This window comes from Salvelinus fontinalis, chromosome 12, assembly GCF_029448725.1.
Source record: "Salvelinus fontinalis isolate EN_2023a chromosome 12, ASM2944872v1, whole genome shotgun sequence".
Lineage (NCBI taxonomy): Eukaryota > Metazoa > Chordata > Actinopteri > Salmoniformes > Salmonidae > Salvelinus > Salvelinus fontinalis.
The window spans coordinates 6,659,748-6,684,375 of record NC_074676.1 but is presented as its reverse complement, the minus strand read 5'-3'; the positions used below and the strand labels follow the sequence as shown (position 1 = coordinate 6,684,375).

Below are 24,628 nucleotides of genomic sequence, written 5' to 3'. Positions count from 1 at the left end.
TATACATCAGGTTTATTACAGTAGTTTGTTTGGAACGTGTGCTGTCCAGGCCTCTCATCTCACCCTAAGCTACAGTGATTGCAGTGAGATAATGGAAGAAGTGCTTATTGGCAATTGGTTTTCATTATACAGGGCTTGTGTCTTGCTAGATAAGTCCAATGCACACGTGTGCCTGCTATCTCTCTCTCTCACACACACACACACACACACACACACACACACACACACACACACACACACACACACACACACACACACACACACACACACACACACACACACACACACACACACACACACACACACACACACACACACACACACACACACACTTGAAGTGTGGGATGACCTTAATGTATGTCAAGTAGAGGCACTATGGGCTCAGGTACATCTGCCTCACCAGGCACCCATATTGGTAGGATGTGTGTATAGATCTCCTAGCTCTAAGGTGTCCTATCTGGATTACTTATGTACTGGGTTTGACCAGGCCACAGATAGCAACAGAGATGTATTTATCTTAGGTGATTTTAATATAAATTAGAAGGATCATAATAATTCCAATAGAACAAAATGGATGAGGTATGCCAAGAACTGTGGTTTGAAACAAATGGTTAATGATACTACTAGATCATCAATTAAGTTGGGTCATCGTTCAGACACATGTATTGATGTGATCTTCTGTAATATACCATTGCAATGCTTAAAAGCCAGATCAATGCCAGTGGGCTGGACAGACCATAATATTGTGACCATAACCATGAACACCAAGGTTCCAAAAAAATATGGCAGAAGTCTTAGCAGCCAAGTCAAAATTAGAAATTGATGAACAGAATTATAGAACATTACGTAATTATGCAGTTAAATTGAATTGAAAGAAAAGTTATTTTACAACAATGCTTCTATTGATTGTAAAAATGATTCTAAAATGGTATGGAACACAGTTAAGGGCTTACTTGGTACATCTATCTCATCATGCCCATCTAGTGTGGAGGTTGATGGGAGAATAATAACAAAACCAGTTGATATTGCCAATCATTTTGCAGATTTTTTTTACAAAGAAAATTAATTTACTGAGCAACAATGTAAACATACATTCTTCCAAACAAGCTATTGTCCAATGGATTGATGATGATATTATGAGCAACAAGATCTGCTCTTTTAGTCTGCAAACGGTGTCAGTGGAGGAGGTGTTAAACCTATTGAAGTCATTACCTGATGGTAAATCTACAGGTTATGGTCTTATGGACAATTTCTTTTGACAATTTTTTTTTTTGACAATTTTCTGCTGTGCTCCTCCCCAGATTGCAGTTCCACTGAGATACATATTTAATTGGTCACTGGAAAAGGGGATGTTTGCAAATGAATGGAAGCATGCGAAACTGTGTCCTATTCCGAAAGACTGCAAAGAACCCATTACTTCTGCCAATAGTCGACCAATTAGTCTACTCCCTACACTCAGTAAAATATTGGAGGGTATTGTGAGTAGACAAATATGGGAGTACATGGAAAAGAATGATCTGATTACAGCCAATCAGCAAGCTTATCGCAAAAACCATTCCACTACCACTGCATTGGTTGACATGACTGACCAGTGGCTCAATGCTATGGATAATGGCAAGTTTGTGGGTGTACTATTTTTAGATTTCAGTGCAGCATTTGATTTAGTGGATCATTAAATAATTTTTACAAAATTAATGCATTAAGGAGGTAGAATTGAATTGGGTAAAGTCATATATCTAACTGACAGGAAACAGTCCACCTATATCAATTGTTCATTTTCTTCCCCTCATGTGTTAAACTGTGGAATACCGCAGGGCAGCTGCCTTGGGCCACTTCTCTATTTAATATATAACAATGACCTTCCCTATGCCTTAGCTGAAACTCAAGCTACTATATTTGCAGATGATACTACAATTTATGCAGCAAGACAATCGGTTCAACAAGATACAGCAAGCTTTACAAGGAGATTTGGAGAATATTAGGGAGTGGGTTTGCCAAAACAAACTTGTTTTAAACACCAAGAAAACCAGAGTTATGTTGGTCTGTTCCACTAGGAAAAGGCCAAAACAGCATGGGATACAATTAAGTATGGAAGGAGTACAAATTGAAGAAGTGGAAGAAACCAAACTATTGGGAGTGCAGCTAGACAACTGCTTATCATGGTCGTCTCAAATAACTAATCTATGTAAAAAAAAAAATATTAAAACAGCATGCATAATCAGAAGGATAGCTAAATATTTACCAGGGAAAAGTCTTCAGCAAATAACACAAGCATTAATTGAGAGTCAGGTGAACTACTGTTCTGTGGTCTGGGGAAATGCATCCTCAAGTGAAGTCAGGAGGCTGCAGAATGCACAGAACAAAGCAGCAAGGATTGTTTTAAGATGGAGATATGGTTCTTCTGTTGCAGTCATGCGCAATGTTCGTGGTTTGTCATCAATCGACAAGATCATTGAAAGGAACATGCTTATTTTATATCATAATATACATAATTTAAAACGGCCAAGTTATATTCACAACGGTATTCAGTTGGTAAGAGACAGACATTCCGTAAATACTAGGAATAGATTGTCCACCATCTATGCGTTGTCCAGACAGAAAAGAGAAATAGGCAAAAGAACATTTCGATTTAGAGCAATAAAGAAATGGAATAAATTAACTGAGCAAACCATAAACCTTTCAATATATACATTTAAACATTATTTTAAAATGATTTAAATATAACACATAGAAATGTTGTGGGACTACAGTAGATGAAGAATCAATATTTTTTTCGATTGAGTATTTATTGGGTCATTATGTTAGTACACTGCTCAAAAAAATAAAGGGAACACAAATCAAACTGTCCACTTAGGAAGCAACACTGATTGACAATAAATTTCACATGCTGTTGTGCAAATGGACTAGACAAAAGGTGGAAACTATAGGCAATTAGCAAGACACCCCCAATAAAGGAGTGGTTCTGGAGGGGGTGACCACAGACCACTTCTCAGTTCCTATGCTTCCTGGCGGATGTTTTGGTCACTTTTGAATGCTGGCGGTGCTTTCACTCTAGTGGTAGCATGAGACGGAGTCTACAACCCACACAAGTGGCTCAGGTAGTGCAGCTCATCCAGGATGGCACATCAATGCGAGCTGTGGCAAGAAGGTTTGCTGTGTCTGTCAGCGTAGTGTCCAGAGCATGGAGGCGCTACCAGGAGACAGGCCAGTACATCAGGAGACGTGGAGGAGGCTGTAGGAGGGCAACAACCCAGCAGCAGGGCCGCTACCTCCGCCTTTGTGCAAGGAGGAGCAGGTGGAGCACTGCCAGCGCCCTGCAAAATGACCTCCAGCAGGCCACAAATGTGCATGTGTCTGCTCAAACGGTCAGAAACAGACTCCATGAGGGTGGTATGAGGGCCCGACGTCCACAGGTGGGGGTTGTGCTTACAGCCCAACACCGTGCAGGACGTTTGGCATTTGCCAGAGAACACCAAGATTGGCAAATTCGCCACTGGCGCCCTGTGCTCTTCACAGATGAAAGCAGGTTCACACTGAGCACATGTGACAGATGTGACAGAGTCTGGAGACGCCGTGGAGAATGTTTTGCTGCCTGCAACATCCTCCATCATGACCGGTTTTTGCGGTGGGTCAGTCATGGTGTGGGGTGGCATTTCTTTGGGGGGCCGCACAGCCCTCCATGTGCTCGCCAGAGGTAGCCTGACTGCCATTAGGTACCGAGATGAGATCCTCAGACCCCTTGTGAGACCATATGCTGGTGCGGTTGGCCCTGGGTTCCTCCTAATGCAAGACAATGCTAGACCTCATGTGGCTGGAGTGTGTCAGCAGTTCCTGCAAGAGGTAGGCATTGATGCTATGGACTGGCCCGCCCGTTCCCCAGACCTGAATCCAATTGAGCACATCTGGGACATCAGGTCTCGCTCCATCCACCAACACCACGTTGCACCACGGACTGTCCAGGAGTTGGCGGATGCTTTAGTCCAGGTCTGGGAGGAGATCCCTCAGGAGACCATCCGCCACCTCATCGGGGGCATGCCCAGGCGTTGTAGGGAGGTCATACAGGCACGTGGAGGCCACACACACTACTGAGCCTCATTTTGACTTGTTTTAAGGACATTACATCAAAGTTGGATCAGCCTGTAGTGCGGTTTTCCACTTTAATTTTGAGTGTGACTCCAAATCCAGACCTCCATGGGTTGATAAATTTGATTTACATTGATCATTTTTGTGTGATTTTGTTGTCAGCACATTCAACTATGTAATGAAAAAGTATTTAATAAGAATATTTCATTCATTCAGATCTAGGATGTGTTATTTTAGTGTTCCCTTTATTTATTTTTAGCAGTGTATATTATATATGTTTGTAATAGTGTTCTATATGTGGAAATGTGTTCGTATTATACATTGTATTTTAATGTTCAAGGACTCTTGGAAGATTAGTCCAAATGGGGACTAAAAGAGATCCAAATCAAATCTCACTAATTGAATCGGTCCCCATGTTTTTTACTCTTACTTTTCAGTGACTTAATTTTCTGTCTTTAGTGACATTTCAATGGAATAAGTTGCAAATGGAATGTACAATAGGAGAAATATTCCGGCTATCTTTGGCCTAAAAAATAAGATTTTCCTTGTCCAGTTCATAAGTTTTCTTAAGAGGACAAATATTTTGAAATTACACTACAGCAGTATGTAAACCTTCAGAATCTATTTACAAATGAACACATGTGAATTACGTATAAAACAGTGGTAAACACAGAGCATGTGTATGTTTAACTAGTTGTACAGTGGTGCATTTTATATAACCAACAACTAGTAAAACAAGACATGGCATTTTGGAAGGTAATAGCTGGGCTGAATAGCTCGGTTGTGGTCAATTGCATTTCAATTCAGGAAATAAACTGAAATTCCAATTTTAAAATCTTAGTAAAATGTATTAAGGAGAATTGGAAGTTCAGTTTATTCCCTGAATTGAAATGGAACCGACCCCAACTTTACCTGAAGTAAATACTTAAACTCACTTGTTTGGCCCATGGAGTTTCTCTGAGCTTGATTGTGTTCTTTGCGAGACGGGGAGGCTGAAGTTTCGCTGGCTCACGACCCAGGGGCCTGGTCTGGACCCTCTCTGTACCCTGCTACAGCCTGCAAACACACGCATGCGTGCACGCACACACACACGCGCACTGTTCAAATAAGGTCAAACATGATATTTCTCATGCAACTGGCTCCACATTTTCAACAGCTAACTATGTTCTCATGTTCTCAAGGCAGAAAGGCAGTGTGTAGTTGAAGAAAGGGAAAAGATGGGTGGTTATATTTAGCTAGTGATCATAATTTAAACGGCCTCATATTTTGCACAGGGAGACCTGCACATTTCAACTTGAAAGAGCTGAGAAGCATCACATCATTCTGCGCTCTACCCAAACCACACACTGACACTGGTATTTCTACAAATGAAATGAAGAAATTGCCGTGAGTCGATCAAATTGAAAGTGTCATTACACTGGAACATGAAAAAAGGCCTTGAGCTTACTCAGCGAAAGTCAATCAGTCGTAGGAGGAAAGTAGAGTGAGTCAAAATAAAGAGGCTTAATTCCCCACGAGCTGCACTCGGCCTCTGTTCAGTATGTCTGGGTCAGACTCTGGGAGGAAATGTTCCCTGCAGACAAACAAAGGTTCCAATACTCTGCTATTAGCGGTCACTCTCCAATAACGTGGTGGTTTCTCTCCTTCCCTTCGACACAACATTACCTTGGATATATCACCGCATGAACATCAGATCACTGGCATTCTTGGCTCTCAAGTAACTGCTATCTCAATTCCAAATGTGTCTTATTTAATATGTTATACCCCCCGCGTCCATTGCGTTTGTCACTGGTGCCTCGACCAGTATGGTTTTTGCGAAAATGATGGATATTTTCAACAAATACATATGTACTGTTCAGAATGTCAAGCATCCCCACTTCTGTAACGTAACTACATAACTGTCTGTATACTTTCCTAAATTAGGCTATCATTTATGCGTAAATAAGAATTTAATTTTTTTTAGACTGTTCTTGGGACATTACTTGCTAGAACGATTAGATTCTAGAACATTACCTTAGCTTTTATAATGGGCCACAGAGGTAATACCCATGTAATATTCATTTCATTCCCGTCACCTGCGTATAACCTACAATAATAGAATCTTACATACTCAACTTTATTGTAATTGTTCTGTATGTTGGATACGAGTTGCAGCCATCTACAATGTCATGTATGAATCAGCTCCAGAGAGCATAACCTCTCAGGGCGTCTGCTGTCAGAGTGCACAGCCTGGGTGTGGAGCCACGGGTAAGTGCGTTCTTGGTTCAACCGCGTATGGTCCACTCTCCCTGATGCGTCATGGTTCAACTGCTTTTGGTCCACTTTGCCTGTTCCTCCTGGGGCTAGTTCTGCCTGGCGAGCTGCACTTAACAGTAAATATGAAATAAACGTCAAGCAAGATCATTTTTGTTCGTCTCTCTCTTTCATTTAAACATCCCTGATGACAAGTTACAAGAAAATCACACAGCTGCTGCCCTGCCCTGTCCTGCTATTGCAATGTCTATCAGGTGGGGTGGCAAATGATGTGAGGGGATAATTGATATAGGAAAGAGGGAGGTTGTGTTAACAAATGCACACCAACACCAGGCCTACGTCCCAAATGTCACCCTTTTCCCTATATAGTGCACTACTTTTGACCAGATCCGTATGGGTAATACATTACATAGGGAATAGGGGGCCATTGGGGACCGTCCCAAGGACAAATAAACAACTGGAGCCTGGATTATGTCAACGTTTGACAAGTCGGCCGCTAGGTTTTCACCCCGAGCTGGAGGAGAGCGAGATCAGTGGTTAGCTAAAGCTCACAGCGTTTATGTTGGGGCTTAAAGTAGCCATTTGTTTGGAGGGCTCTGGGGGCATTACTATAATACACTTTTGAGTCGTTGAATGACCCAACAGCCAGGAGAGTTTGGGGTTCCCTTGAGGGTTTGTATGTGTTTGCGTATGTGTGTGTTCTTGTGAAATTCAATTCATTTGAGCAAAATATCAAACAGAGAAAGCCGACAAATCCGAGAGGCAGGTCGATGATTTACGAACAACAATGAAAATCCCATAATAAGGGCCGTAATTCAAAGTAAACATTTACACCCTGTCCACGGCCCGCCGACACACTGCCGACAGTAATGTGGTCTGAGATGGGCGTGAATTGATAATTCATTTTGACAGCCCGGTGCTGGATCTAAAGACGCATTTATTTAACTCATTTTCATGCTTTTCACCCAGCAGTAAAAGGGGAGAAAAGGTTTATAGTTTACAGTTGTCATGGGTTAATTGAGAACCCAATAAAAATGTCCAGTGATGGATGCTTCCCCCGAGGCGGTAAGGCCAGGAAATGGTCATTCACACTTCCTAGTGCAGAAAGTAAAAGTGGCACATGTTTTAGTTGAACGTAAACAATATATTTTCCATAGGTTTTAATACCGCCTTGTCCGACTGTATATATATATCATGTATAAATATATATTTTAGTAATGCCTTAACTCAAGGAAAGAGCATTACAACAATACAGAATAAATGTGATCAGACCAACACACCCAGAAGTGTGTCTATGGCATGATGTTGTTAGGACCAGGACACACGATGGCCCAAAGGGGAGTAGGGAGGTTAGTGTTAAAGTGTTAGTGTTACAGTCCAGACATATAGCTAGCCCTCCTTCCACCTTTCCCTCGCCCCATCCCACTTTCAGCCCCAGCTTCACCTCAGCCCTGTAGCACTCATTCCACCTTCCCCTCTTCCTCACCCTCAGCCCCTTGTCCAGTACTCCTTCCACCTTCCCCTCTCCCTCAGCCCCCTGTCCAGTACTCATTCCACCTTCTCTTCCTCGCCCTGTATCACTCCTTCCACCTTCCCCTGTTCCTCACCCTCAGCCCCTTGTCCAGTACTCCTTCCACCTTCCCCTCTTCCTCACCCCCTGCCCAGACATACTATCACTCCTTCCATCTTCCCCTCGCTCCTCTTCTTCACCCTCTTCCTCACCCCCACCCTCACCCCCATGCAGCCCCCTGTCCTGCTGCCCTCCTACCTTCCTCTCACCCCCATGTTCCTAACTCCCTGTCCCGTTCCCGTGCTCCAGGACATCAGGAAGCCTAGAGGAGTCACGCCTGTTAAATTGGGTTCTTAAGCACATTATCCAATCTCCAGGTCTTTCTATCGAGGCAGGGGGCAGGACGGAGGCAAGAGGGATTCCTGGCTGTCATGATATCAGAGAGAGAATCAGCTCAGGGTGGTGCAAGGGGGGCCTGAGACAATCTGGACGGGTGGGGGGGTCATGGCCTGCAGCTACCAGGTCGTAAAGGAGAGGCACGTCTTGGGCACAAGTTACCCCCCTCACCCACAACCCACGGGGCAAAAACATCAAGGTCATGCACAGTGTATGTAGGGAATAACAAGGTAGTTAGTAAGTTATGGCGTAAATAACTAAATGTTGTTATGTGCTTTAATACAAGTGTTGTTTGATTTGGATAGTTACTTACATTCAACTCGTGCAAAGCTACAGCTCTGAGTAACTTGGAACAGTCAACATTGTGAGTAATTGTATGAGAAAGCATCATTGGTGTTCTGAGGCGTGCCGAGGGGGATAAAGAAATCAATACTAAGGAACACTTGCAACATTTTAGAGGATCAATAAATCTTTTCAAATCAGACAGCTAGACAAGCCTCATAGGATCTGCACAGATTTCACCAGAAGCTAATATGAGCGTCTCTCCCCCCCCCCCCCCCTCTCTCCCTCCCCCTCTCTCCCTCTCTCTCCAGCATGGCCTCCTGCCCTGCCCTGCGGTGGAAATGCCCCTGTGGGGAGTCCACCGCCAGACTTAAAGAGGAGAAGTAGGGAGGGAGAGGTCAGCTTTTATCATAGGGGCATGTCTCCTACTTTCCTTCGCCCAGGGGTCAAGCCTTCACCTCCAGAGAGCAAACCACACACGGTCACCCAGCGGTCAACAGGCAGGCGACGCGGGCCACAGACACACACACAGGCCACAGAGACTATAATAATACGTCTTTATGAACGAACGGGAGGAGGCTGGGCTGGCCGGCACCTGGCCTGCTTCAATTCACGCAGATCAAAGTCTCTCTACATAATACACAGGAAAGCCACGGTTTGACTTTCTTTGATATGAAGATATTTAGTGCGTGCTTTATGTTCATGCTATAATTCAAACAATTAATGAAAATGGTGTACTGTACTGACTCGCCATTAGCTACATGCTTGCACTATTTCCATACAAAGTATAACTTCGCAAATGTAGTATTTTACGCTTGTCATTTCGACATATTTTCCCAATATGATCCTATTTTGGATTGAACTGCATTTCAACCCCAAAAATGCTTTACTATTTCCTACCAAATAAAAATCAGGATGTTATATCCTTACATACAACAACAGCATTTCCCCCCTCGTCCATGTTGTTAGTTCACAGCAGTTCTGGGTAAGTCAAGCATGTAGGAGGCGTTCGCGTAGTGTGTTTCAACACTCGTTGTTCAATTGTGTTGTTTACATATTCAGAATGATATGCGATTCGTGAAACTAAAGCACTGATGATTGTCACTTAAGTCCATGTTATTAATCCATATCAAACCATATCAAATCTACAATGAAAACAGAGAGTGAAAACAAATAGCCAGCTTCTTCCATATAATTGTTACATTTGAGACCATGACATGAGAACTTAAATCACTGAGGTAACAGTCAGGTACACACCCAATAAATAAAACAAGTTACCAAATGGTTAGACATGGCTGAAGCAATGTTAAATATGACATCTTTACTGCATCATTTCTGTATATTTTGAAGCGCAGATTAATTATTTACAGATTCCTTCCCCGTGATGCTAAATTCTCTATCAAGTTTGTCAGAACTTTGGATAAGCACCAAGCCTAATGCATACTTCCAGTCCATCAAAACAACCATATTTTAGCATCTTTCCCAGTATTTTTCCTCCTCCCTGGTCTTGACTATTCATCAAAACGGCCCTTGCTTTGCAGTGCGTGGATTTAGTGCGTGTCTGAAATGGCACCCTACTCCTTACAAAGTGCACCATTTTTTACCAGGAACCTAAAGGACATAGGGTGCCATTACAAAGGCAGCCTTGGACTTGTACCCCCAACCCCCCCCCCCCCCCCCCCTCCTGCTCACCCCCTCTCCTCCCTCCCCACCATCATTGGGTTTCTGATCTTACAGAGGGGAACCCTGTTAAAAGCGTAACCCAAACCCGCTGGGATTCCGGATTGAAGCGGCTCCCGCTGCCTTTTTACAGGCAGTTTGGCATTTATTGTCATGAATCTTACCCTGGAGGCAGCCCTACAGAGTGGTCACTAGCTAGCACAGCCACAAAGTCAGAGAATCTGATTTTAAACCTAACCCTAAGCTTAACCCTAACTTGAACCACACTGCTAACCATAATGCCTAAGCCTAACCTTAAATTAAGACCAAAAAGCGAATTTTTGATTAATATACATTTTTACGATATAGCCAATTTCGACTTTGCAGCTGGCCCATGTAGCGGAAATCGCTCAATTCTGCCTCGAGGGCAAGACAAATGACAATATATGTCAACCTGCTTTTTGCAGGGGTCTGGGCTAGACTGCTGGGTGGGTGGCTGGTGTGGAGGCTTGCTGGCCGGCCGGGGTCTGGTTCTAGGTCTGGAGGGTTTCTGGGTCTCTCTCCATCGGCGGGCTGGCTTTGGCTGGGCTGCCTCCCCTCTCCTCTGCTTCCCCTGGTGTTGACCTGTGAAAGGCACCCCCTCGGATCCATCCCCAGCTAGCGCCACAGGCTCAGTCAGCCAGCCCAGCCAACGCTCCCCGGCAGGGGCTAACGTTTCAGGCTTCGAGTCAAGCCCCTTCTGGAGGTGATTAGCCCCAAACCCATGACAGATCCTTTCCGAGATATCCGACGCGGCGTGTTTATTTTATCCGGTCTCTTTGTGTGGATGTGCTGGACATTAGTAACCCACTTGAAATGGGTATCGGCTTACATACCCGGAGAGAGGGTAGCAGGGCCCGGGAAGCAGCCGCAAAGAGTTTTCATGAAAAGAGGAGAAAATATTTCCCCTCTCTCTTTTTTGGAGCTATCTGTATTGTTAGTCTATTGGACTGGTCTGGAGGGGGAGTTTATTGAGTCTAGTCCCCCCCCCCCCCCCCCCCCCCCCACACACTAGTTTCTCTGTTTCTTCTACCAGCATCTTTCTATCTCAACCCACCTACCTCAACCTCCCAACCCAACCCAGACTAGCCACCCCCCACAACTTAGATACCCCTCCACCAGCTCCTTACTAACCAACCGACCCAAACCTGGAGACTACTACCCCCCCACAACCCTATTCATATAAGACAAGAGGCCTGCAGTTTGTTCAGTCTGGAACCCCTCAGTGGCCTACCTCCCCAGCACTTAACTCAATTTCACACTTCAGGTCATCAACAAAGCCCTGCTGAAACACAATCATCTTGTTTATCATTTGTAATCCCTAACAACTTCATGTCCCGCTATTTACCGCATTCATGTGCCTTCAATTTCGTTGTCGGCCCATAATCTCTAATTGTTTTGTATTTATTGCACACCGCAGTGGTACTTACTTCCTCCAGATAGTAAAAGTCAGAGTTGTGGACTTGAGTCACCTGACTTGGACTCGAGTCACAAATTTGATGACTTGAGACTCGACTTAGGAAAAAAAACTTCAGACTTGCCTTGGAGCCTCAAGACTCGACTTTGACTTGAGACTGACTTGAAATAGCAGAGTGACCAATCATGACATGCAGAGAGCCTAACACACTGCGTGCTCTACTGGGGCAGATGACAGTTTACACAGATCCATGTTGCACACACACAGAGAGAGAGAGAGAGCGATCGAGAGCTAGAGAGAGATGACTTGATCTAGAGCTTTGGTACTGTGGAGTCATTCTCTAACAATCCTGATCAAAGAGCAGCCTCTGTCTGTCTAGTCTACATGAACGTGGCAGGACTACTGACCGCTGTTCTGGACCAGACCTGGGGGTGAGGTCACATATCACTGCATGTAGCCACGGTAATTGACACACGGTAATGAAAACCGTCTCAGGGACGATGGCTCGGAGAGAGCGTCTGGTTGGTTGGTTGGAAGGGAAAGCCACCAGTTGGTTTGATTAATGCTGTTTCCTGTAAGGCATCTCAGGCTGGGCCCAATAGGAGGCGACGGGGCCAGACCTCTTACCTCCGCTGTCTGTTACGGTTGATTAACATACACAGGGAGGAAAGGCTCAATGCTGATAACGTGGCAATATAGTTTAAAAAATAAAGAGATGAGATGGAGTGACAGAGAGGAGAAAGGGGAGCGTAGACGAGGTAGGTTCTATGGGATTTTGTTTCAGTTATAGGTGCTTAAGTCAGTTGAATATCTGTAAATAGTAAATAAGGTTAAACATTTTTTGCCAGGTTTCAAATAATATTTGTTTTCTATCAAACGTGTTTAATTGATTCCTGCAGACTTACCCAGTACTTCTCTGCCGCTGCTTCTTGGACTTCATCTTCTGAGCCCGTCAGTCCCTGGGGTGACAATGACACATGCTCAATCTATCTTAAACATCAGCACTACAACACTCGCACATTGACAGTGACAAACAGTGTTTGTCCCATGAGGGTACAGCATACACGAGAGTTAGGTTCAATGTCCAAATTTTACAGAAATGTACAGGAAATAAACTCAGAAAAAAAAAGAAACATCCCTTTTTCAGGACCCTGTCTTTCGAAGATAATTCGTAAACATCCAAATAACTTCACAGATCTTCATTGTAAAGAGTTTAAGCACTGTTTCCCATGCTTGTTCAATGAACCATAAACAATTAATGAACATGCACCTGTGGAACGGTCGTTAAGACATTAACAGCTGACAGACGGTAGACAATTAAGGTCACAGGTATGAAAACTTAGGACACGAAAGAGGCCTTTCTACTGACTCTGAAAAACACCAAAAGAAAGATGCCCAGGGTCCCTGTTCATCTGCATGAACGTGCCTTAGGCATGCTGCAAGGAGGCATGAGGACTGCAGATGTGGCCAGGGCAATAAATTGCAATGTCCGTACTGTGACACCACCGTCGCTGGACAAGACAGGACTGGCAAAAAGTGCTCTTCACTGACGAGTTGTGGTTTTGTCTAACCAAGGGTGATGGTCGGATTTGCGTTTATCGACGAAGGAATGATCGTTACACCGAGGTCTGTACTCTGGAGCGGGATTGATTTGGAGGTGGAGGGTCCGTCATGGTCTGGGGCGGTGTGTCACAGTATCATCGGACTGAGTTTGTTGTCAATGCAGGCAATCTCAATGCTGTGCGTTACAGGGAAGACATCCTCCTCCCTCATGTGGTACCCTTCCAGCAAGCTCATCCTGACATGACCCTCCAGCATGACAATGCCACCAGCCATACTGCTTGTTCTGTGCGTGATTTCCTGCAAGACAGGAATGTCAGTGTTCGGCCATGGCTAGCGAAGAGCACGGATCTCATTCCCACTGAGCACGTCTGGGACCTGTTGGAATGGAGGGTGAGAGCTAGGGCCGTTCCCCCCAGAAATGTCCGGGAACTTGCAGGTGCCTTAGTGGAAGAGTGGGGTAACATCTCACAGCAAGAACTGGCAAATCTGGTGTAGTCCATGAGGAGGAGATGCACTGCAGTACTTAATGCAGCTGGTGGACACACCAGATACTGACTGTTACGTTTGATTTTGACCCCCACTTTGTTCAGGGACACATTATTCAATTTCTGTTAGTCATATGTCTGTGGAACTTGTTCCGTTTATGTCTCAGTTGTTGAATCTCGTTATGTTCATGCAAATATTTACACATGTTAGGTTTGCTGAAAATAAACGCAGTTGACAGTGAGAGGACGCTTCTTTTTTCGCTGAGTTTATGTCCCTCCTTTGTGACCCGACTTACCACTCCCTACCTTCCAGAATCTTCTCTGATCTCCCAGACAGACCACTGGGCCCTGACACGGAGGCGGGAGTTTTAGTCCTGAAATAAATCAATCCACACCTCATCAACTGTGATCTTATGTGGAAACAATAGCATTTATGAAGGCATTGTGATTGATGATTGTTGCATCAATGTTGGCTCTGTAAGAACTACCTAAAATGAAACTTGTCGGCCATGCTGGCTCAGTTTCCTACCTGCTAATGCTGTCAGGGGAAACGGTCTGCATCCACAGAAGCACAGGAGGGCTTGCCTGCTGGGTGGCTTCTGGTAGGTGTTGCGGGCGCGGAAATACAGTAAACACAGCCAGAAGACAGAAATTTGTGATCATGTAGCGTATTTAACAAGTGTTTAAAAGGTGTTCTAAGTGTTTTGTAACGCAAACAGGAGCTGTGCGAACACCTAGAACACTACCCTCAAAGTTTGGTATTCTAAATAATTTAGTCTAAATGTGGAAAGCCATTATACACAGTATTACGCATTGAAATTCAGCATTTCTAAAATCCCCCAACGTCAAAGTCACATCTTTAAGTAGCTTAATGACGTTTTAAAAACCTCTCTCTGTAGAAGTGGTAAATTGTTTAAATAGTTTATCCACCCCTTTGATGTGCACGTTAGCCAGCGTTAGTCAGCCTGGCCGTGGCGGCAGCTGCAACGTATCAGCTAGCGGAGTGGCTAGCTACCGTAATGTAGAGTCCTGCCTGCAAGACTCATCCAAAGTAAAGAGCCAGGGAGAGGTAATGAAGGAAAGAAAAGGGGCCTCAGCCCAGATGAAAAATGACATCTGCTGATGCAAAGGAAGTTTGAGGCCTCCTAAAAGTAATTGTGTTTTTCAAGGTAATAAATTGGAGGATTAATCAGTGAGAGTTGTAGCGGGTCCTGGAGGACTAGAAGACGAGGGAGAAAAGGAGGGAGGGATGGTTTTCTATGATCTTTCCCGGGCGGTGCTGTGTGTTACCTTTGGTGCAGGCAGCTGGTCTGGGAATGGAGGAGAGTGAAGGAGGGTTTTGGGAGGCGAGTCGTCAGACAAAGGGGTGATCATCCAGTCTCTCTCTAGGGCCGTCCGTTTACAACCCAGAGGAGAGGAGATTGAATCATCTTTAGTGTGAAACAACAACGACAATAACAGACAGGACTACAGTACAAAGCATTGATGTTTTTCAATTCCCTCTACGGGTTTGTTGGTGAAGTGCTACGTGAGGTGAGGTCAGGTTGACATGGGGTTGAGGTTCAGATCAGTCAGCCCAGAGAGATTCAGTCTATAACGTTTGGACCTACTGCCTACCTCATCAAAGACAAATTCATCCACATCCACCTCCTCGAAGGCCTCGTGATCCCCCGGGTGGAAGCACCGAGCCTGGGCCAGAGCAGCAGCTAGCCTCTTCCTCAGAGCGAAGCCCCTCCAAACTGCCTGGAGGAATGAAGGTACCAGAGGAAGAGCAATGAATCACGGACAAAGCTAAATATTGTGTGTTATCCCATTAGGAAGATAAAACATGTTAACCTCTGTTTAATTGCAGAGTGATCTGTTGTTTGAACTCTGTGTGACTTTGGCGCTAGGAGACAAATGGAATGCCAGCGACGGTTCTAAATCCTCAGAATTCCCAAAGGGATGCCTTCACAAAGTGAGCAGTACTGGAAGCTGGAATCCTCAGTGCTCCCACTACTGCAAAACTCTGGAATCTGATGAATCATTTTATCCCCCCAACTCCAGGCTCCTCAAGGGCCCATCAAGTACAGAGAGAGAGAGAGGGGAGAGAGGAGGCGAGAGGGGAGGTATCAGAAGAAATCTACTAATTCTCTCACAGGATAACCTAAGTAAGCCTCGATATCGCATAAGGCCTGGAAATTAACATTACCATTGCACACAATCTATGCTTATTATTAATAAAAAACAACATTCTCCGAAACATGTTACTGGACATCCATGACAAAAGAGAAATTGCATTTCTATGAAAGCTGATCAACTGAAAAAACTGTATATATTTGTGGGATTGATCAAAGCAAGACAATGATTTGTGAGTAGATAGTCGTGTTGAAAAACGGTTGAAAAACCTGTCAGCGAGCACAGTCTAATAGTTCTGTTGAAGTGTTCTAAGAAGTCACTCGCAGCCCAGTTTCCTGTGACCCTGGCCTACCTGGATGGTAGTCGCAGCAGCGTAACCTGTCTCCAGACGGCTCTGCCCTGACCCAGTATGGCTGGGTCCTACGTCAACTCTTCCTCCTTCTCCACCTCGGCCCTCTTCTGGAGCTGGACACAGCTGGATCTTCTGACGTCACCACGCTGCCATTCTGCTCCGAAAAAAGACAACGATATACATGATGTCATACCCTCAATTTCTCAGACAACGTGTGAGTTCCAAATGACACCCTATTCCCTAAATAGTGCGCTACATTTGACCAGACACTAATGGTCTCTGGTCTAAAGTAATGAAATACATAGGGAATAGGGTGTCATTTTGGACGCAGCCCATGAATCTATTTCTGTTTAAACATCTTGCTTGGAGAGAGACTAGAGAAATCCAGCCTGTGTCACGACCTGACCATAGAGAGCCCTTGGTTCTCTATGGTGTAGTAGGTCAGGGTGTGACTAGGGGATGTTCTAGTTTAATATTTGTATGTTGGTGTTTTGTATGGTTCCCAATTAGAGGCAGCTGGTAATCGTTGCCTCTAATTGGGGATATTTAGGTAGCCATTTTTCCCACCTTTTTGGGATACTGTTTGTTTGTGTTTGTGCTTGTTGCACCACTGTCACGTTTTTGTTGTTGGTTTATTGTTTTTGGTTTGATGTTTCCCAGTAATAAAGATGTGAAACTCTCTGCCTTGGTCCGTCCATTACAACAACCGTGACAGAATATCCCACCAAAAGAGGACCAAGCATGGGAGGAGATCATGAGTGGATGCGAGACCTTTCCTTGGCGGGAGTCGCAGAGGACTCAGGAAGGACAGCAACGACACCGGGCACCGCGGCCACAGAAACCCCAAGATCTTTTTTGGGGGGGGCACGAGGGGTGGTCGGCTGAGCAGCGGAGAGTGCCAGAGCCCGAATGGGAGTCGATGGAGGAGTGCAATGAGGGATACAGGAGAGAAGAGTTAGCGAGGAGAATGCTGCAGCGCAGGCATGCTGAAGAGCGGGTCATCAGTCCGGTGCCATCTGTGCCAGCTCCTCGCACTCGACCTGAAGAGCCAGAGACCGTCAGGGAGGCGATGGAGAAGATGGGAGAGAGAGAGAGGAGAGAGATGTTGTGCAGGTGTGTTCTGCTCAACATTCGACCTGAAGAGCCTGTCAGCGGTCAGGTGAAGTCTGTGCCGGCTCCACGCATCTGGCCTCCACCGTCCGGTACGTCCTGTGCCAGCTCCCCGCACTCGCCCTGAAGGGTGTGTCACCAGTCCGGTGCCACCTGTGCCGGCTCCACGTACCAGGCCTCCAGTGCGCCTCCCCAGTCCGGTACGTCCTGTGCCAGTACGTACATAATTCATGAATACCTTCAAGAATAACAGTATTTGATTACGTAATACAGTATATGCATTGAGAAAGTGTCTGACTTCTGGGCTACACGGGACTTGCTTCCACAGAGGGTGTGGGGGTCAGTTCTGTAATCCCATATAATGTCTCTTTCATAGAGGGTATTAAGTTGGTACAAAGCCACCTCAATGGAAACTTAAGTCTATTAGCAACGCTTGGTTCCGCTTCCCCCCTATCAATCTGAGACCCTTACGGCAGCCAGAGCAACTGGGGTACACAGTACACCACAATACACAGTCTGCCCACTAGCCCTAAGGCCTAGGTAGTACAGGGCTGCGCTGGAATCAAGCCTGGCCTTCATAATGCCACTGCTATTCAATTAGATTGAGGGCGGAACCAAAAGAAGGGGAACTAACAGATAGTGACCCCTCGACCTAACCCTCCTCATACCAGTTCACCTCATACCTCATACCAGTTCAAACAATGTGCATAGTCAAGGGGGGAAATATATAGGTATAGCAAGTTCCATTTAGGGTTGGATAAATAATGGGTTAACTAATTTCATTCTGTTATTAAACAATTAACGTCATATTGTCTTGGCAGGGTGAAATAGGACCTGTGGAGAGCAGTTGAGGGGAACAGTGGGCCAAGGCAAATACGTGCTGCCCGGGGGCTACTAGTACTGCAGCCCAAGCACATGATGGAACTGAAATGATCCCATTTAATGGAAATATACTGGGATTCTTTCACAAAGGTACTTCGACCCCCATTTACACTATGTGAAATGAGGATGGTAATGTACCATTGCAGCAATATATTTGTGTTTAATAAATGTGTCAATACATAGGATGGAAACGTATAGAGAAAGTAAGGACATTTTACACAAAATACCTTTCATTTCTATCCAGAGTGTTGTAAAACTTTACACAGCATGGTAAATCCCAGGATCTCTACACCACCTTACCAGCTTTACTAGACAGGCCTGAGCCACAGCCTCTCTAGACCTTGTCTCGGCCTGGGTAGAGACTTGTGCCAGAGGTTAACTAGCTGTGGTGGTCCCTGCCCTACTCCCAGAAAGGCTCATTGTCCACCGCCCGGGGGGGAGTGCAGGGAGCATGGGCAGGGGTGAAGGGAGGGGGGCACTGTGGTCCCCCCCAAGCCATGGGAGTCCTTGGTCTGACCCATACCAGTAGACACCACTGCGTTTCATCTTTTGAGAAACATAATTATGGTGAGGTCAGGAAGGTAAGGGTTGACCTATGTCTATGTTGGTGTTCTCTCTGTTTTATTTTTTATTTATTTTTCACCTTTATTTTACCAGGTAAGCTAGTTGAGAACAAGTTCTCATTTACAACTGCGACCTGGCCAAGATAAAGCAAAAGCAGTGCGACACAAACAACAACACAGAGTTACATGGAATAAACAAGCGTACAGTCAACACAATAGAAAAAAAAGAAAGTCTCTATACAGTGTGTGCAAATGGCGTGAGGTGGTATGACAATAAATAGGCCATAGTAGCGAAGTAATCACAATTTAGCAGATTAACACTGGAGTGATAGATGAGCAGATGGTGGTGTGTAAGTAGTGATACTGGTGTGCAAAAGAGCAGCAAAGTAAATAAAAACAATATGGGGATGAGGTAGGTAGATTGGGTGGGCTATTTACAGATGGACTATGTACAGCTGCAGCGATCGGTTAGCTGCTCAGATAGCTGATGTTTAAAGTTAGTGAGGGAAATGTATGTCTCCAGCTGTCAAGGACTACTGTCTTTAAATAATTTACAAAAACAGATGAACATTGTCTTTATTTTTAAAATGTTTTTATTTTTTATTTTTAGGGGGTAGATCAGGTTTAATATTGCAGATAGATTGTATCTTCCATCAATGTAATTGTCTGCATCATTTCCAATCCCCCATATATTTTGTTGTATATATATATATATTTCGGGGATTCCTCGGCTTGAACATCCTTAGCCTAAGGCCACTGTTACTTTTCTCAGATATGGACTTTCAGTGTAACAGCCACCATCAGCTGTTTCAGCTTACTTGTTCCACATTTTTTTACAGCCTTATTCTAAAATGGATTAAATACAAAAATACTCATCAATCTAAACACAATACCACATAATGACAAAGCAAAAACCGTTTTTTAGTAAAACAGAAATAAAACAGAAGTATTCAGACCCTTTGCTATAAGACTCAAAATTGCACCTGAGCTCAGGTGCATCCTGTTTCCATTGATCATCCTTGAAATGTTTCTAGAACTTGTTCGGAGTCCACCTGTGGTAAATTCAATTGATTGGTCATGATTTGGAAAGGCACACACCTGTCTATATAAGGTCCCACAGTCGACAGTGCATTTCAGAGCAAAAACCAAGCCATGAGGTCGAAAGAATTGTCCGTGAAGCTCCGAGACAGGATTGTGTCGAGGCATAGATCTGCCAAAACATTTCGGCAGCATTGAAGGTCCCCAAGAACAAAGTGGCCTCCATCATTCTTAAATGGAAGAAGTTTGGAACCACCAAGACTAGAGCTGGCCGACCGGCCAAACTGAGCAATCGGGGTAGAAGGGCCTTGGTCAGAGAGGTGACCAAGAACCCGATGGTCACTGACAAAGCTCCAGAGTTCCTCTGTGGAGATGGGAGAACTTTCCAGAAGGACAACCATCTCTGCAGTACTTCACCATTCAGGCCTTTATGTTAGAGTGGCCAGACGGAAACCACATGACAGCCCCCTTGAAATTTGCCAAAAGGCACCTAAAGGACTGTCAGACCTTGAGAAACAAGATTCTCTGGTCTGATGAAACCAAGTCGGAACTCTATGGCCTGAATGCCAAGTATCAATTCTGGAGGAAACCTGGCACCATTCCTACGGTGAAGCATGGTGGTGGCAGCATTATGCTGTGGAGATGTTTTTCAGTGACAGGAAGACTAGTCAGGATTGAGACAAAGATTAACGGAGCAAATTACAGAGAGATCATTGATGAACACCTACTCCAGAGCGCTCAGGACCTCAGACTGGGGCGAAGATTCACCTTCAACAAGACAACGACCATAAGCACACAGCCAAGACAACACAGGAGTGGCTTCGGGACAAGTCTCTGAATGTCCTTGAGTGGCCCAGCCAGAGCCCGGACTTGAAACCGATCAAACACATCTGGAGAGACCAGAAAATAGCTGTGCCACAACGCTCCCCATCCAACCTGACAGAGCTTGAAAGGATCTGCAGAGAAGAATGGGAGAAACGCCCCAAATACAGGTCTGCCAAGCTTGTAGCGTCAAACCCAAGAAGACTTGAGGCTGTATTTGGTGCCAAAGGTGCTTCTATAAAGTACTGAGTAAAGGGTCTGAATATTTATGTAAATGTACATTTCTAAAATCCTGGTCTTGTTTTGTCAATATGGGGTATTGTGTGTAGATTGATGAGGGAAAAAACAATGTAATTAATTTTAGAATAAGGCTGTAACCTACCAAAATGTGGAAAAAGTCAAGTGGTCTGAATACAGTACCATACAGTACCAGTCAAAAGTTTGGATACACCTACTCATCAAGTTTTTCTTTATTTGTACTATTTTCTACATTATATAATAATAGTGAGGACATCAAAACTATGAAATAACACATACTGAATCATGTAGTAACCAAACATTTTATATTTGAGATAATTCAAAGTTAACACCCTTTGCCTTGATGACAGCTTTGCACACTCTTGGCATTCTCTCAACCAGCTTTTCCAACAGTCTTGAAGGAGTTCCCACATATGCTGAGCACTTGTTGGCTGAAATTTTCCGCATTGACTGACCTTCATGTCTTAAAGTAATGATGGAGTGTCGTTTCTCTTTGCTTATTTGATCTGTTCTTGCCATAATATGGTCTGGTATTTTACCAAATAGGGCTAACTTCTGTATACCAACCCTACCATGTCACAACACAACTGATTGGCTCAAATGCATTAAGAAGGAAAGAAATTCCACAGTTGAACTTTTAACAAGGCACACCTGTTAATTGAAATGCATTCCAGGTGACTACCTCATGAAGCTGGTTGAGAGAATGCCAAGAGTGTGCAAAGCTATCATCAAGGCAAAGGGGGGCTACTTTGAAGAATCTGATTTGTTTAACACTTTTTTGGTTACTACATGATTCCATGTGTGTTATTTCATAGTTTTGATGTCTTCACTATTTTTCAAAAATGTAGAAAATAGTCAAAATAAAGAAAACCCTTGAAGGAATAGGTGTGTCCAAACTTTTGACTGGTACTGTATAGACATATATTTTTTATTTCGATTTTTTATCTTTAGAGCTGAAGTGTGAAGAAGTTCGTCTGCATCACAAATGACCCCCTATTTCCTATGTAGTGCACTACTTTGACTCATTCATAGAGGAGATGTATGTAGGGTCACATTTGGGACGCTGCCTTAAGCTGAAACAGCTGATGGTGGACTGTGAGGGGGATGGCTGTTACACTGAAAGTCCATATCTGAGAAAAGTAACAGTGGCCTTAGGCTAAGGATGTTCAAGCCGAGGAATCCCCGAAATCTGCCAGAAGAAGAAAATTGTCTCCAAAGCAAACTGCATGGCCAAATGTGGTCGGTCGATCAATGCCAATGTGAAACTGTAAAAAGAAACGCATTAGGAAACGCTTACACTATTACAGACTGATAGTTTACAAATGCAGCAAATTGATAAAGTATGATTCGGCTTACATTTGTTCACTGTGGTAATCTGAACAATGCCTAATTATACTGGCGTCTGTAAGTATCAGCCATTATAAAAGGTTTAAATGTCAAATTGAGTTGCAAAATTGTGTTTATAAAAAGAAAGCGACTGAAAAGAAGCCCCTGAATCCCCATGTGCTACAGAAATGACTCTAGTACTAGGTCACAGGCTGTGCAGTGCGTAGTCACGGAAATGGGGTTTTGATGAGCCCCACTTCACCGCTCTCACACAAACAAGGATTCGATTCCAGCCCTACAGGCTCGTCGTCTGGACGACCGGACCCCCTTGTAACGGAGTCCAAACCATAATAAAGCTTTGATCATCACATGAGCTCATTGAAGTGGGCACAAGTCATGACACACATAATGACTTCCATGGATGACTATAGCTAAATGTTCTTGGGTGGAAAACAACATGCTTTGTGTTTACGTGCCACTGGTTATGTGTGTCTTAATGAACAAGATTCAAATGAAAGAACTCAGGAAATGACTTTCAAAGATGGGAGAAAGCTGAGAAATGTTACCTGCTTGGCTCATTTTAATAAATGTTTGACTATTTATGTATCTATAGCAGAGCCCCGAGCGGTGGACATGCAGCTCCTTCTCTCTCGAACTAGGGAACAGACTAGTATTCCATCTTGGCCTAGCTAGACTCTCTCCAGGTGCGTCCGGAACCTCCATCCCATCCGTCTCTCTCTCTCTCTCTCGGGTTCGACACCTAACCCAACCTGGCTTCTTATATTTCATTTAGTGAAGACTTCCTAGAAAAAACAGGCTCTTTAAAGAAGTCTGGTTAATCAGGCCGAGTGCTTTCCTCTTCCCCTGGATGAGGGCTGCTGGAAGTTTAATTCTTAGCAATCTCCTTTTGGTGCTTTAGTTCAGCCAGTGTTATCACTGGACCTGGATGAAAGGGGGGGGGGTTGGAAAATACAGGGGGCTAAACTCCACTGTTGGCATTGGAGGTTAGGTACAGTTCATTGGGAATATTTAGACTCCATTGTGGCTGATGGTGGGGCACCCCTGGTAAAAACAACCCATATGTCTGGGTGGGTGTTGATTGCAAAAATCTACGTAGACAGAATGCATAATGTGTCTATAGTACTAGTTGATTAGATGAAGAAAACACTTGTTCTGAAAATAAGATTCAGGTAGGCCTATACAGTAGAGGAAAAGGCAATGGAAGAAAATAGGCGTGTCAATCAATGTTCTTAAGTGTTTGCTCAGTGGCATGTTTTTCAAAGAGTAGTAGACAACTCGTATTATTAAATTGAGAGATCTGGGCATCATTAATATTGAGAGATCCGGGCATCATCTAAGCCAATATTATGACTAGAACACCTTAACATTTAAAAATATTTTGCCATTTCACGCTTCATAAAAGTTATGCATGAATTGTCAGTCATAAACTGTTAAGACCACAAATGACAGGAAGATCCGGTGTTCAGATGGAATTTTTATTCTACCTAAAGTCGCAATCGAAATTTATAGGTCATTTCCTACTGAGTAGACATATGCAGCGTTTACCGTGAACGCTGTCTCTGCTAACGCAGGGACATTGCCTTTAAATTTCAATCACGCTACAACGCTGAACTTCAGCAATACAGATTGAACCCAGCCCTAAGTCACCTCAGTCAACATCTTCCTCCGCACTGGGACCACGTTCTGCGACATGAGGGATGATATTAAATATTGCAGTGGCGTGGCTTTCCCTTGGTATGTAACTTTACTTCTCACATCCGCACCAGCAGTAATATTCCAGAACAGAGAAGCTAGAGAAGATGGTGTCTGTCTCTCTCTGCTACCATTTTAAAGCCATTTTTAAACTAATCTTTGCTATTTTGATGACAGTGGATGCTTGTAGCCGTTATGACTGAATGTCCAAGTACAGTGTTACCGTTTAAGTCTATGTTTGTACCACAGGAGCATGCAACCACGGGGCCCAGGGCTTGTTGCCCATATGTATTCTGTGTTTATCATTGGGCTTGCCCTACCTCCAGCTGGTCTCTTGCTGAAGGGGATTCCCAGTGAGGTGGATCTCTATGAGAACTGGACATCCCTCCAGACTTTCACACAGGTTCTGCAGCTCTACAACACACAGACAGGCAGAGCAACACAGGCCTGAGCTTCAGGTTTTACAACACGCAGAGGTAGTTCAGCATCCTGGGCTTTAAGCAGAGCCCTACACTTATGGTTTTCACTGCCTATTCCTCACTATCGCTGGTGTCTGATCTTGTTGCAGAGACTGTATCTTTATCGACCGCCTGGATCCCCTGACATTTACTTGATGGAGGTGCATTGCATTTCTCAGATGTGTGGCATTCATACTGTAGACAAATGCATTACCATAAATTCACACTTAAACCACTTACATAGGAAGGCACACAGCAGAATGATATAAATAGAAACCGTTTATACATACCACCAAACAAC

General features: G+C 44.3%; 1 pseudogene; it reads right to left on the bottom strand.

The window, feature by feature from the left end:
• LOC129867681 (uncharacterized) overlaps window positions 1–24,628 on the bottom strand; it is a 66,757-nt pseudogene that overhangs the window by 18,348 nt on the left and 23,781 nt on the right.